The 12,357-nt window shown below is 40.3% G+C and overlaps 1 long non-coding RNA gene across 1 annotated transcript; it reads left to right on the top strand.

Annotated features, from left to right (window-relative positions):
• The first annotated feature begins 1,343 nt into the window (after positions 1-1,343).
• Positions 1,344-11,203, top strand: LOC148323527 (uncharacterized). The gene is made up of 3 exons (XR_015846437.1): positions 1,344-1,469; positions 1,617-1,738; positions 10,573-11,203. It is a non-coding gene; the product is annotated as an uncharacterized LOC148323527 (long non-coding RNA).
• The last annotated feature ends 1,154 nt before the right edge of the window (positions 11,204-12,357 follow it).

Here is a 12,357-nt window from a genome sequence, read left to right on the forward strand (position 1 = left end):
CAGCGACTGATGCAAGGAGGCCATATTTATTATATGTCAGTGATGCTCAGTGTGTTATGAAAATGTAGCTTAGACAAAGATACTATAATCATCTGTGTTTGTTTTTTTTCCCCAACACAAGTTTGATTCAATATTTAATTTTCTAATGATTACATGGAGTGATGTGGTTAATACATTAGTTGACATAGTCCTCCAAGATTATTGTAGAGGACAGGGCATTCAGTAAACTTTTTGCTGCTTTGAACCCTACCTATATTATCCCTACCAAACAGGTATGGATGGATGGATTAAAAAAAAAAACTGAGTTGCTGTTGCAAAAAATTTTTGGGAATAAAAATGAACAAGATAAAACTTTTTGTGCGTACATTTTTAATCCACGACAATAAAAACTCAATTACTCCACCTTTTCCATGTCAATTTCATGAGTACAATCCCAATCAAGAAAAATATTTCATAGCTGTGTTCCATGAGAAGCATGTGATTAATTAGGTGTGTCTTGTGTTCACTTGATTTTTTTTTTCTTGCATTCTTTGGCTTTTTGAGCTATTAGCCAAGTGTGAGCATAGTGAAAACTGTGAAAAAGGTCAAGTTCAGACATCAAGAGTAGCACATTAGCTGCTCCAATGAGCCCCCGCTATTCGCTATGTTTTGCAAATGCTGACTAGCGTCTCTGTGTTCAACCGCTGAAGCGCCACAGTTCATTTAACGTCACGCTAAAAGAGCCTTGAACATGTTTCCCGTCTTAAATTGGAGGGGAAAAAAACACCGCTGTCAGATGCTTAAAAAGAGTTAATTAAAGCGGGTACAGCACGGGTACAATACAACTATCTGCCATTCGACCATTCATTGAAAAGTAATTAGCTATTTTCTTTTCATCCATTACACAGAGCTCTGTGCATTTTGTTATTTAAATACAACAATATGAAGCAACAATTTGAACAAATGACACAGCATTGAATTTATTCTCAATACAATGCTTTGTTGAAAACCAACAAGTTCCAGATTAAAAAAAAAAAAAGAAGCAACCTTTTTGTCTATATCTCTTCAAACATTTGATTTCTGCAACATTTTTTTTCGAAGTAAAATGCAACTGACATATAGTGAAGAAATGTTTTGATTGGTCTGATTGAATAAAGTGTAACAAGTGGCCAGAAAAACGACAAAAACTTGATCCATCCACTTTCTCGAGCGCTTGTCCTTCTCTGGTTTGCGGGTGAGCTGGAAACTCACAACTGACAAGCAGACGTGCTTGACATCGGCAACCAAAAATTTACAGAGAGAATAAGTCCTCCTCGCCAGTAGTTGGCGCTGCAGAGCAGTGTTTTGACTGCAGCGAATCATCACGTGCATTCAAAGCACCAGGTGGAGTTGGTACTCTGTATCGATGAGTACTCGGGAGTGAATACGAAAAGTGGTATCGAACATCTCGAAAAAAAAGCCATTCATCATCATCATCATCATCATCATCAGTGAGTGTAATGGTTGCCACTGTTTTGCAAACACAGCATCAAATGATACAAAATGTATTCTGTGCTCACCGCAAAGTTATTGCTTTTGCTTCCTGTGTGCGTCTGACAGCGTGTCTATTTTTTGTTTTATTTCGCAATGCTGCTCAGGGCGACGTGGGGCACATTACCTCGGTGACTGGCAGACTGAATAATTCATGAGCTGACGGGCGGATGACAGATGACTCCCTTCATGAGTGCACGCATGTGAATTGACACTTCCATTTCAAAAAGTAATCAAGGCAATGCATGACTTTGGCTGTGACATAGTCATACATGCACTTTTTCCCTCACTCTAAGTGGCAATTTGAGGTGCTATTTTTATTTTTTTTTTTACCTGAACACAATTAAAGAGAAGCTAACATTCCGAGGAGACAGCATCTTTTCCAGTGATTAGCCTTTCAGTCGACGCTTATATGATTGCTCCACGGTGTTCATGTTCCAGGGAAGCTACCTTGTTAGTGATGCACACACAGTCTTGTCTGTGCTCTCGCCAATACTTTGAAATTATTTTGTTTAGGATTGCACTTTTATAGCACGGGGTTTGCTTCACAGACGTTCTGGGTTCGAATTTCAGCTCAGGCCACTCTGTGCGGAGTTTCTCCTTGTAGAATTCAGAATCATTAATGTTCACTTTATTTAAGCTCTATCTTGTCCTTGTAGAAAATGTGAGTGCAAAATGTGCAATATGAATTAGTGTTAGCACAAAGCTTTCAAAAGGCAAAACAACATCAGGAAAAAGACAACAAGAACATCCAAACTTTATTTGGGCTTACTCAGATGGGTCCTCTCAACAAAGCAACATTTATTTATTTCAAATGTCTTTTTTTTATTACTTTTCAAAACCGCAATGACAAAAAAACAAAAAAAAAAAAAAACAATCAGTCAAGTATACTTATCCGTTTTGGCTATTTTAACAAAAAGAAGAAAAAAAACTGACAGGGAACTCACACACGCACACATACATGCACACGCGATAAATTGTACATACAATATATAAAGTAAAGGTAAAATGCAACAAAATAACACACGCCCCAAGTGAGCTGTAACTCATAGACGATGCACTCCTAAAAAAGTACAAATAAATAAATAAATTAATTAATAATAATAATAATAATCAGATGGCAGGTCTACTCATAAACAACAGTGGTAGGTTTAACAAAGCAAAATATAAGCTGCTATGATTTTTGGCTTTACATTCATGATGTTCAGATCACATGAGCATTAGACTGCCATGAAACAGGTGTATTTATTGCTTGATTATCTTTTCTTGTTATGCCCTAAAAATAGAAATCGTCAATGACTTCTAATATCATACATATTAAGATGCTAAAGACTAAATTGTCCATCGCTGATAATGTGAATTTTAGTTTGTCGAAATGTGCCCTCCAATGGACTGCCAACTAGTGATGGGTGAACTCCGCCCTTCCCCCAACGTCAACCAGGATCGGCTCCAGCTCATCCTGGATCTGAATGAGGATGAAAATGGATGGATGGGGGACATTTTTTCATATTATTCCAAAAAATATGTAAATGACAGCCCACCGCCTAATAGACGGCGTTAATAGTCTTCTGCCAGTCAGTGTCGATTGTCATCATCTTAAGTAGAAATGATTTCTCTTTCTGTCTTGGTCTCCGTCAGTGTCTCCCGATAGACTAAGCGAAACCTTCCGTCGTTCTTTTATGAGCCGCCTCCATCTCGCTGGCAGTGCGGCGGAGGCTCAATATTGTGTCATTTGTCAGCGCGCACACAGCTGCGGGCGCCATCCAGCTCAATGGACACCAAACTAAATTTACTTGGGTGTGGAGCAGGAAGATGGAGACCCAGACGGATGAATGAATGATGACAGCAAGGCAAAAGTGTGGCCATGTTTAGAAATGAGAAGTTGTTTTGGGGAATGACAGAATGGTCGCAAAGGCAAATGTGAGTGGAGGAAAATAAAGCGAGTGAAAGATTGATGAAGTGAATGTGAAGGCTAATGAGTCCTACTGATTGAAAGTGTGGAGCGCATGCAGTGTGTGTGCGAGTGTATATGTGTGTGTGACAGACTCGTGCTTAAAGGCGAGCCGCGTGTCCATTAGGTGTTCAGTAATGCAATGTAATGACCGATCTTGTATGCTCGCCTCCAATAATCATGTGTCAGCGTGACGGATGTTGATCACATGAGCTCGTGAAACATTTACAATCTTACGGCAGACGCGAACACGTTGAGAGGAAGGCAGTCGTGTAAAATATGCCGACAATCATAGAAGAGCATCGTACTGAGAGCTGTTCTTCACGTGAAACTCGTTGAATTTAATGAAAATCTTCGGAACAGCTCTCAGAATGTAACTGCAAGCGACAAATACAATCATGAACATTTTGTCAATTTCTACCTTTCTGCAATAATTAAATAGAGCGGAAAGAATTTGAACATTTAATTCAATAGGTGTCAATTGTGTGTCTGCTGTGCGTGTGTTGGCCACCAGGGGGCAGTATATTTATATACATTTGCACACCACACCATCACAAACCGCAGTAACATTGCGCATTTTTCAGGAGGAGGATAAGGAATATATGCCGGGGATTATGTGACGTGTTGCTAATGACTGTGAGTGAATACGAGTTGTTTAAAGGTTTGCAATCGCATTTCCTCACGTTGTCTACTTGGTGAAATTGAGTTTGGAAAGCTCAGATATTTGTTAATGTCAAAATGTGATTTTTTTTTTAATTAATATTAATTAATTATCAAGAGTATACACGTTGACCAATGAACATTTTTGGTGTTGCAAAGCAACAATACAATACAACTTTATTTATGTAGCGCATTTCACAACAGTTGGAGCTGTAACAAACACAAGACGGTTAAAAGCAAGAAGAAATACAAACATTTATTCTTTTTTTTTTCCTTCAATTCCTTTGTGTTCATGGATTCAATAATTTTTTTAAGCACTGCATGTGTAAAAAAAAAAAAATACAATAATTTGCATCACAAAAAAAGTATTGTTTGTATTGGTGTATTGTGCACATTATGGAAGAATTATGGGGCTTGCCTGATGTTTCATTTATTTTTAATTTCTCAGGAGAATATGTACAGTAGATAATCAATATGTCAGGAATTACACTGGATTCCCTGTATCCCCCTTCAATTCCCCTGTATTTTATACAGTTATTAAAACGGCTCGCTACGTCGTGGCAAATATTGATCTTGTAGTAAGATGTGAAAATCATCCCACAATTTTGATTGCATGTGCGTCGCTGACTGAAACAGTCTGGCTGCTGTCTTCTTTGTTCTCAGGCTCGGTGTAATTGTGTGGTTCTGCTATGTCAAGTTTCAAATGAGTTGCCACGCCTCCCTTTTGCCTCACTTCCATATATGGATCTCCTGTCCGCTCAAAGGGATTACCACGTTCAGGTCCATTCTGGTGCTGCACTGACCTGAGAAAAGAGTTCATGACATAAACACTTCACTTCTGTGTGAATTGCATCTCAATCTTCTCAGAGGCTCATTTCATGTTAAATGGATTCATGCAGAAATCATATTTTGCTAGTAACTTCCTGCATTATGCTGCTTATGGATTGTACATCAGTGGTGTTAAAAAAATCTTGCCGTACTTCTGCTGCATTTATTATTTGAGGCCGAAAAATATTTTATTTGGGAAAGTTAAAAACTTCACGTTAAATCGGATTTGTGACGCATGTCAAATTGCTAATCTTCAAGGTCGCATTAACCGAATTTGAATCCCACAAGCTAGCAAAATGCGAAGCCCGCTTAGCACAATATGTGGCGAGCACAACCTCGTTGGCAGGCCGCAAAATTTTGCGATGGCGAAAAAAAGGTTCGGGACCACTGTCTTAGCTTGTCTATTGCCAAAGCTAAATTTCCTTCGTCCTATTTTTTTTTTTCATATTTTTATACTCAAACAAATTTCAAAGGATAAAGTATTGTAAAACAAATTTTTCCTGTATTTCATATCCTTGTTGTTGTGTTAGGTTACCCCAAAAAAAGGTCTGGGTCGATTAATCGGTTATCGAAATTTTTTTTGGGCCAAATATCAAAATTGGCACATGCCTCAGAAACTTTTATATGGTCTGACCCGAGTGGAGATATCGTTAAACCTGTGAGGTGTGCTGACTTTGTCGTCTCGAGCACACCGGAAACTACCTGAGCAGTAAAAACACATTTTTCCCTTGTCATGGTCGCTCACATTTTGAGAACTGGTTCAAATCTAAAAAAAAAAAAAATATGCCTGAGTGTACGGCGCTTTGTAAGACGGTGACGTGCGCCGAGCATCTCACAGTAAGACTCCATCCCAAACAGCTGTCGGTACTGAACGTAAGATCTACTTTCCTCTTTGGGCCAACGCTTGTCAGCGGCGCGGAGTGAATAGAACGCGGCACAAAGAGCACAGAGGGAGCAGGACAAGAGGCAGAAAGAAGTCTGGCTGCGGAGCGGACACGCCCCATCACACAACAGCCGAGACCAGACATCCTCCATTCTCACCGCAGCTGGCCTCTTCACTTTCTCTCACTCCATTTCCCCCTCTTCTACTCATCCCCCCCCTCTCTCATAATTCATCTTGGCTCATCTCCTGCTCATTTTCTGCATGTGAATAGATCTTTCTCCCCTCAAATCAGCTTCTTCTCGCTTTTCCCACAAATTCCATATCCACTTGCTGCTCTTTTCATTTTCCTTTCTCGTTGCCGTCCATCCATCCGCGTTCGATAGCGCTTGTCCTCATTTGGGTGGCGGGTGTGATGGAGCCCATCCGAGTTGAATTTGGGCGCGAGAGAAATGCTGGTAAACTCTTTAATAATACTTGAGATATGAAATATAATTCCCTTGCTATTTCTGAAAAGTCCAAACCAAAGAAGTCGTTTTGATTCAAGGAAATGTCAACAAATGAGAAGAGTCTCGATCTTTTCTCTCGTCTCCTTTCAAGACGACCGTTGCTACTTCCTCCAGTATCCGAGTCAGTCCCTCTTTGGCCTTGCTCGAGTGAGCCCGATCTGCTCGCACAATGTCAGGACCGCAGGGGGACCCTTCCGAAAAGGCCCTGAGGGGTCCCGTGTGGAGGCCATATGGCACGGCATTGAGCGGGCGGGTCCAAGCAAGGAGACAGAAGACAGACGCATGTTTGCGCGCCGGAATGGATGGCGACCCTCGAAGGCCGCGGGCAAGTCCGACACTCATTAGTTTCCCATGGCGAATTGATATTGTTCTCGCTAGCTTTTGGCTCCGAACACAACACGAGGCGTGAATAGATGGTGCAAATGTGTGCGTGGGCGTGTGTGCAAAAAGAGCCTCAAGAGCAGGATTTAAGGGCCGTCTGCTTTCGGCTCGTCATTTGACACCAAAAACGAGATCCGTTGGTTGAAAGTCGTGTTGCCATGGCGTGCGCGTGGTCGACAAAACGACACCTGTTGTCTTGCTGGCTACAGAAGTGCGCGCATATTCACGCCTCGCTAATGCCTGTGACTTTTGTTTGTATGTGTCGTTGCTCTATGTGTGCTAAAAGTGTCGTTTGAAGGTTTATTTGTTACCGTTCGCTTTGGGCGAGCAGAGAAAAATGTCATGGTTTTGTTGATCGTTTAATTCTCTTTTGTTTTCTGGGTCAGTTTTACAGTAACTGGGAGCTGGATGTGCATTTCGCAAGCAAGCGGGTGAGAGCCGGCAAGTGATTAAATAAAAGTAAATCAGAATCAGAAATCCCTTTATTGTCATTGTACTCAACGTGTGCAACGAGATTAGAGACCACATGACCACAAAAAAAAAAAAAAAAATTCTATGGTCTCTCTGTACCACATTTTTTTTTACCAATCAAGAATAAGTGTGGACGATATCCCCTGCAATAAATGGTGGTTCAGTGGATTAGTTTTGTTTTGGAAAACAGATCCCCTGTTATTTGCTGAAAAAAACAAAAAACAAAACTTGATTTCACGTGTGATGCTTCCAGATGCCTCGAAATGATCCAACTAGGAATCGGTTACAAGGATTTACACTGCCTGAAATACAGTACATTTTTGTTTTTATCGGGGAGAAGTGAGGTCTAGCCTGGGTTGTTAGTGAAGATTAGGAGAGTGCCCCTTTTTTTTTTCTATGTATAAATATATCCATAATTGTAAATATTGACGTTTAAGATTTTAAATGACACCAGTCAACACAAAATTTGAATGTGTGTTTTTTTTTACGTTAATTTTTATTTTTTTTAAGTACTTTTTTAATAGCACAACACGTTTTATTATTTATTTATTTATTTTTTTCCTTTTTAAGTTAGAAAATTAGTTTACCCGTGTTATGGGGCCCAACTGTTTTCCAGTCAAATTGGTGAGAAAAGGTTTGTCTTTCCACCACCCACACCAAAGCATAATCGTTCAGGATAATCTTTAGGGACAGCCAATAAATGGGCTTTGGTGTCGATTATTGAGATGCTCAAATTTGGCCCAATTGTCATGAGGCTGAATATTGTGACACATCTCACTCGATTGTGCAACTGAAGTTAAAGTCAGGCCCAAATGTTTTGCCAATATTCCCCCTTCGGGCAGTAACAGTCTGGAGGTTAGAAATGTTTGCATATTCTTTTCCGCAATTGTCATCGGTCATTTCCGCATGGCCCTTCACCACTGAGCACACGCTGAGTGGTACATTAAAAAAGATTGACTTTAGATCATTGCGCGGCTTCTTTTTTTTTTTTTTTTGCGCAGTAATATTCATGAAATTCATAATGGCCGCATTCATCAGAAGCCTCGGAAATGCAATCATTTCGTTGGGTGTAATGTAATGCATCAAGTACGGACTTCTGCCGCTATCCGAGCAGCCGCTGCTGCATATGTGGGAACAAATGGGATTAAAAAGATCGACTGTTTCAGAAAAACACATATTAATAATCAAACTTGCATAAACGCTGTTTGAGGTTGTTGAATAACTGCAAGTGTTGTTTACGGAGCCTAAAAATCAACTTGCAATTGGATTTAGGAGGTAGCCAAAGTGAACTCGTGTTTACTTGTTGATTTCATTAAGGGAATGCGACTAAATGTAGCTGGAGTGCATGTTTAGTGGGACAAGCGAACAACAATGTGGTCATTGTAGCAGCAGAAGTCTGCCGTGCATGTGAAGCCCACTCGGGGGGGAGGGATGAAGTCACTAGTGAGTTAGGCGGCGGCTTTCTTACTGTATTTTATGTGTTCCTTGGAACGAGCTGTGAGATACGTGCGGACATTGTCAATAAAATCGGATTGAAATCCTTGCATTTGCCAATGTAAATTTTGTTATTTCAAGTCCTCACGAATCCAAATGGCAGGCACAAGCCGTCGTGTCTTGAAACATCAAGGGCTTGTCCCAATTCTTCTGATGGCCACAAACAATATAACTCAATAAATTCAATTCAGCCCGGTACGCTTGAGCTTATCTTTTCAGGTCAAATGTTCAATATTTGCGGAAAACAAATAACTTCACAATTGTAAGCTTTTGAAAAGCCACTTTCGAAGTCACAAGGCTCTCATGTCTTACAGAAAAATGAAGTCCAAAGGAGACGTAAAGACGATAACATCATTTTTACTTATATACACAAAGACTTCACAGAAAAATCAAATACGTGCTGGTTGTCGCAAGCTAATGCCGTTAGCTAACGCACATTTTTTGGGATCGAACCAAACTCAATGCAGCTCTGCTTACCTTATGGCGCTGACATCAAATTTTGTCGTGATTGTGTCTCAGACAGTCTCTTGAAAGTGGCTCCGGATCTTCACCAAGGCGCAGAGGCCGATATTTTGTAAATTAGCTACATTTTGACGTTTTGTCATTTCGTGTGTCCCAAAGTCAACTGGGGTGACCCTAACGAGAGAAAAAAAAAACACTTTGGAAAAGAAATGAAAGAAATAAAGAACTACTTTCTCATGACTTTGCAGAGTTTTACAACTTTGTTAACTTGACGGCCATATTACAATTAGGTCCTACATTCAGATATAAATAATGTCAAGTTCACTCGGACAAAGTTACGTCTTTCGTGAGCGACTTTACTCTGAAAGTCATAATTACGCCTTGTTTTCCTGCAGCATAAAACTTAGACGAAGATATAAACACACTATATTTCCCTAATTAGCTGTCTTCGGAGCAGATGGTCTCCGTGGCAGATTTAGAGCCCCTTCTCTTGACACACATTGTGATGAACTGCCATCATTCACAGCGTTTGTGTGTGTAAAAGAGGAAAAAAAGGCGAGTTAACTTCGCATGACTTTATGTCTGAATTGTGATGCAATACTCGGTTGACCTACACTGTCATTGAAACATTTCGATGCATGCGACGTTTGGATGGAAGGTGTGTGTGCGTGCGCGCGTGTGTGTGTGTGTGTTTCTAGGGAATTGACTCTCCACACAAGATGCACTTGCCCGTCAAAACAACGGTTGTTATGGTAACGACGTTTGCGGCGACAGATGTGTTGGTGGCAATCAGGATAGGACAAAAAAAAAAAGGCACAGGGGACACACGGGTATGTGGGAATTGTCAGCGCGTTAGATAAGTGAATCAAAACACAATAAAAATGCATCCAAATGTACACAGCCAGTGAACACATTCATCTAAACAAAAAGGAGGGATTTAATGTCTTAATCGTCGCCGCCCCTCCCCTCCCTCCACGCCCCCCCCCCACCACAAAATGTGCTGAGCCGCATTGTCATTCTAATGCATTTGCAGAAAGAGACTTAATTAAAGATAAATGTCATGATATCAAGTGAGCGCTCCCCATTGTGATGAATTAAAATTCCGAGCATGTCAAAAGCTTCCCGCCGTATGAGAGCGCTTTGGGACGTTTACGAGCGATGAGTAAATACCAGCAAAGTCGTACAGAAGACGACTTGGAAATATCGCAAGCGCCTTTTCCAGGTTCCAGGTTACACTTCATGATACAAAATCAGAGCTAAAAACTCACTGAGGGGAAAAAAAATACCACCACAATATGATGCTGTCAGACATTTTGCCTCAATTTTGAAAACAAATTGGACAGATGTAACAAAAATCCTGAACCAAATTGTTCAGATTGTTTGTAACGTGTTGCATCTGTGTGTGTGTGTGTGTGTGTGTGTGGCAGGTAGATGTGGAGAATGATTGGCAGCGTTGCATTTGGGCAATGTTAATAACACACAGGAGGGAAGCTGTCACTCTCTGGAGCTGGAGCTGTCTCGCACACAGAGAGAAATACGGAGGCTGTTCGGTGGCTCTCAACTCAACTCAACTCACTAAACCACATGCAGTAATTTGGCAGCTGTGACCAATTTGAAAAAAAAAAAAAGAGGATTCACACTGTTTGATGCCACTCCCAGTTGAAGTTTCAGGTCAAACTAAACATAAAACCAAGAGAATGACATTTTCATTTAAAACCAACACAAAGCTTCGTGGTTAAAGCCGCAAGTTCAATGCTAATGCAAACACTTGACTTTTTGAGCATCGTTGACGTGAAATGTCGTCAATGGGAATCCTAATGAAGAGTTTTGCCGACATCAATATACGTCAACTATGTTTTTTTTGTTTTTTTATTGGAATGGGTGGGGAGAAATCTTCACCACGACTTGACAACATAAAAAAAAAACAAATATGGCCAGCAGATGGCTGAATAGTGTCACGTTTGTGTCTCGAAACAATGCTTCACGTTCGGCCTCTGGAAATTTGACTGTTACAAGTTTGTGATTCATCAAAGTGTTTGTCATGTTAAATCTACTACAAAAGAGTTTCACAAAAGAGAGGAAAATATGCGATTATTAAAATTTTGAAACAGAAGCGATGATGTAATGCGCATGCACACATGCGGGCACAACGAAATACTGCTACTATTAAATATCATGCAAGCATTTTGTAATGTTTGACTAATGCAAAACTGAATATTTGGAAAAATATTATTTTGCCATCAAAAGCACATTTTCATTGTATTTTACAGACGAAAACTGTTCTGTGTCACTGAAGAAAAAAGTTCAACATAAAAGCCGTGCATCTTTAAACTAGGTGATTTGGCTGAATACAAATTGTGTTCTACTGCTAATTACAAAAAAGTAGGAAAGTTTTTAAGTTAAGCAATGGCTTTAAGCAATTCATTGACTATTAATATAGAAGTACAATAATTCGATAATTGATTCGTTGTCGATTAATCGATTAATTTTGACACTTTAATACTGAAGAATGGACGCACTGAGTGACCTGCTTGGATTTTATGAGATGCTTTGAACCTTTTTTCAAGACTCTTTTCTAGGGGCAGTCCTGTCATGAAAATGAGCCGCTGCTCCCCCTACAGTACGAGGCCTGTTGTCTTTGTTACCAAGGTGACCGGAGTTACGATGAGGTAAGCATCTTACACTTGTTGAAGCCACAAAGGTGTGGACAAAAAGTGTCCACCTCCAAAGATAATACAATGATATCAAACTTGATTTACTTGTGTTTTTTTTTAATTCAATCTGTTTGCACCTGCCACATGAGGGGGAGGGGCCTGTACAAATATATGACAGATGAATTAGGAGTAGCTGCTAAAGATGGACACAATGGCGACATGAAAATTGCCAATTAACAATTGTGGTCGGCGTATGTGAGTTCTATTTTGAATAATGAGGCCTTTTATTGAACCTGGCACATCACCATCTCACCTGGCACCGACACACACACACACACACGCATGAGCGTGACTACGTACACACATCAGTGCTACAACGCAGCCCTTTAGGGATCAATTACCTCTCACTCACATTTCTATCATCTCAAAGCTTTGATTATAAATGCATCCTCGAACACACACGCACACACACACGTTGGGGATGTAAAGCCTTTTTTACAGTTGAGATGTCTAAAGCTTCTTCTCAAAGCGACCTGTCAGAGAACGTTATCTCAGACA

The sequence above is a fragment of the Idiotropiscis lumnitzeri genome, chromosome 14 (genome assembly GCF_059441095.1).
Source record: "Idiotropiscis lumnitzeri isolate Australia: NSW breed Sydney's pygmy pipehorse chromosome 14, RoL_Ilum_1.0, whole genome shotgun sequence".
Taxonomy (NCBI): Eukaryota; Metazoa; Chordata; class Actinopteri; order Syngnathiformes; family Syngnathidae; genus Idiotropiscis; species Idiotropiscis lumnitzeri.